Here is a 3,621-nt window from a genome sequence, read left to right as displayed (position 1 = left end):
AACTGTTTACCCAGTGCTGTTCTGTTTCCACAGCCCTACAAAGTGGATAGTACAAGTACCCCATTTCACAGATGAGGAAACAGAAGCACAAGCACCTTGGGATGTCCAGCTAGAATATGGAGAGCAGAGATCTGTAGGAGTCTCACCAGGGATTTCTACCATCTACTACCATAGGAGCCAGCAGGTGGCACGGTAGCTAAGGGCACTGGACTCCCATACGGCCGATTGTGGTTCAAGTCCTGGACCTGGAGGCTTGCTTTCTCACTTTCCCTCTCTTTCTCTCTGTTCCTCTCTGGTCAAATTAAAACAAACAAACAGATAAATAAATAAATAAATAATTCATTTTAAAAATCTGCTATCATGTACACAGCCTACTTGCCAGGTTGACCGGCAGGATGCTGCCTCAGTGATTATTGTGGGCTGCACAGTGGCCTTCAAAAGTTATATTCAAGTCTTGGACCAGCAGTTAGCATAATGACTATGTCGCTGGACTCCCAAGTAATTGACCGCAGTTTGAGTCTCAGACCTGGTGGCTTAAAACTCATGCCAGGCACGTGTGTGTGCGTGCCCAAGATCCTGAGAGGACATGGAATTGCGATGTGGCCGTCTCTCTTGGGGGGTGATTTATTGCTGTCCGTCTCTCTGTCTCTGTCTGTCTGTCTGGTGAGCGCATGCGTCCTATAGCAAAAACCTCCCCCCCCAAAAAAAAGTTACATTCAAGTCTAAAGCCTATGCATGTATCATTTGGAAATAAGGTCTTTTGAGACCAGCAGTTGGCATAATGGCTATGTCACTGGACTTCCAAGTGGCTTAAACTCATGCTGGGTGCGTGTGTATATGTGCCCAAGATCCCGAGAGGAGAATGGAGGAGAAGGGATTGTGGCGTGGCCATCCCCCCTGGGGGGTGTTTTCTCGCTTTCTGTCTCTCTATCTCTGTCTGTCTGGCAAGTGCACGCGCCCTATAGCAAAAACCTCTAAATTTTGAAAAAAACCCTAAAAAAAAAAAAAAAAAAAACCCTGAAATGTGGGTCCAGCAGGTGGCATGATGGTTAAAGGCGCTGGAATCCCACATGGCTGATCACAGTTCAAGTAGTCCTGGAGTTGGTGGCTTGCTTTCTCATTTTCCCTCTCTCTCTTTCTCTGTCTCTCTCTGATCAACCTGGAAAATAATAATAAATAAAGTTAAATAAAATAATTCTTTTAAAAAAAAACCCTTAAATGTATTCCCCATGGTTCTGGAGGCTAGATGGCTGAAAGCAATGTGTCAGCAGGGCCATGCTCCCTCTCAAAACTCCACGGAAGAAGTCTTCCTGCCTCTTCCAGCTTCTGTGGACTCCAGACATTTCTTGGCTTGTGACTGCATCTCTCTAATTTCTTCTGTCTTCCCATGGTCTTCCTTTACTTGTGTCCCTGTGTCTTTCTTGTTTTCAGAGGATGCAAATCATATATTAGGGCCCACCCTAACTGATTGCATCTGCAAAGACCCTATTTCTTTTCTTTTCTTTCTTTCTTTTTTTTTTTTTTTTTTTGAGAGGAGCCAGAAAGACAGAGGGAGACAGAGAGACAGAAAGCGAGAAATCACCCCCCAGGGGGATGGCCACACCACAATCCCTTCTTCTCCATTCTTCTCTCAGGATCTTGGGCACACATGCACAGGTGTCCAGCGTGAGTTTAAGCCACCAGGTTCAAGACTCAAACTGCGGTCGACTACATGATGGGAGTCCAGCGACATAGCCATTACGCCAACTACTGGTCCCGGAAAGACCCTATTTCCTTTTTGGAGAGGTTTTTTTTTTTTTTTTTTTTTTTTGAGAGGTTTTTGCTATAGGGTGCATGCCCTCGCCAGACAGACAGAGAGAGACAGAGAGACAGAAAGCAAGAAATCACCCCCCAGGGAGGATGGCCACGCCATCCCATCTTTCCATCAAGTCACTGAAGAGACAAGGGAAAGACTCCACAACTGCCCACAACTGAATTCCACCTCCATTAGAACAACCCACTCCAACACACACACACACACACACACACACACACCACATACACACAGGCTCAGGTACCTCCCTGGGTCTGGTGTCCCAGCTCCCTTGGGCTCTATCCACACCCACCCCCAACATCCAGACAGGGCTAGATCCAATGGTTGCAAAGAGATTTGAGACTTTACTAAATAGGAGGAAAGGCCCGTACTTAAAAATGCTTGGTTCTTCTCTTTCACAGTTTGTTATTCATGCTTCCTCCATCCAGCTCTCACCAAGTGTATGGTCACAGAGAAAAGTCTAGTAAATCCATATAAGACAAATAGAAATCCAGACAACACCTACCCCACTCCAAACACAGCCGGCCCGGCCAAGGCCAAGGCTGAGCTCTTTTGTGTTGGTCATACATCAGGTCCTCTGATCACCCAGGAGTTAAGTAGTTTCCTTTACATCGTTAATGTGATCAAGAGTTTTTAGATGACTTCAAACTTTCCTGATTATAAGCTGAATAGAACAGAAATAACTTGCCAAAAAATTTAATAACTTATCCCAAAAGCAACCTTATCCAAACAAAGTGTCTGAAAGAAAAAATTACAAAACTAATAAAAACCCACATTGGCACTATTGAGCATGGAAATGAATCAGTCTTTGGGACTGGGGGATATTATTTTTCAACCAAATTGGATGATTTTCTCCAAATTCTCTGATGCGGAGAGACTGGTAACCTACTTCCAACTTCAGGCCCAGGCTGGGGACACCCTGAGATGGGGAACAGGGACTCTTCCCCAGCCCCTTCCCCAGAAGGTAGTCCCATTTGTGAAAGATGGGCCCAGCCTTGACCCCTTTGCAGGAGTGACTTCCAACATGGAACCTGGGCAATGAGCTGGAACTATGCCTCCTTAGGCTCCAACAACTGAATGGGGGATGAGTAAAATGCGTGGGTGGTCCCTTACACAAAGCCCCAGAGGGTACAGAGAGTCTGGTGACTGATGAGGAAGGTACTGCAGGAGGGGATAGCATAGGAAGTACAGTGGCTAGGAGTAGAGGAATTGAGGGCCAGGTCACAACGCACGTTAGAAGGCACCACCCCATTGTGGGGTGGGGCTACAACGAGGACCAGGCGGGTGCAGGAGATAAGGGTGATGTCAGGCAACAAGGTTGGGGATGGGCTGGTGTGGGCTCGGGAGTTTGCGGTGTCACGGGAGGATGTGGTGTCATCCCAAGGAGGGGAAGCAGGTGAAAGCGAACGCAGCTCAGGTCCGGTGCTCACGGGGTCAGAATCTAACGACCTCCACGTGGTCTGAGCCTTTAGAGACTGCGGGGCGCCCGGCGCGCGCCGGGCGGGTGATGTCACACACCCCTATTTGCGTCCGGCTCGCGGGGTCCAAGCGCAAAGCAGCGCGGCGCTCTCTTGACAGCCTCTGATTGGCCACCGTCCGTGGCGCTGAAGCGTAGTTGCCTTGCGCCGTGATCACCCAATCACAGCCCGTCTTGCTCTCAGAGGGCGGGGTTACAAGGCTAGACCAATGGGATACGATATTGTTGGAAGACACGGCGGCGCAGCCCCCGGAGCGAGCGAAACCATCGTCGCTGCCGCCACTGCCGCAGGAGGCGTGAGGGGCGGGACGGGAGCGCTAGCCGGGGAACC

The 3,621-nt window shown here is 48.9% G+C and overlaps 1 protein-coding gene across 3 annotated transcripts in view; it reads left to right on the top strand.

Moving 5' to 3' along the window:
- Positions 1-3,476: 3,476 nt before the first annotated feature.
- NAP1L4 (nucleosome assembly protein 1 like 4) overlaps positions 3,477-3,621 on the top strand; it is a 77,617-nt gene continuing 77,472 nt past the window's right edge. The window contains exon 1 of one of the 3 annotated variants that reach the window (XM_027774402.1): positions 3,477-3,591. The gene's annotated coding sequence lies outside the window, so the exon portion shown is untranslated. The remainder of the gene's footprint in view (positions 3,592-3,621) is intronic. The other 2 variants (XM_006141083.3, XM_027774405.1) reach the window with 2 other exon arrangements.

This window comes from Tupaia chinensis, unplaced genomic scaffold (assembly GCF_000334495.1).
Source record: "Tupaia chinensis unplaced genomic scaffold, TupChi_1.0 Scaffold000047_1, whole genome shotgun sequence".
NCBI lineage: Eukaryota > Metazoa > Chordata > Mammalia > Scandentia > Tupaiidae > Tupaia > Tupaia belangeri.
Note: the sequence above shows the minus strand (reverse complement) of the source record. Positions and strands in the feature narration are given on the sequence as shown.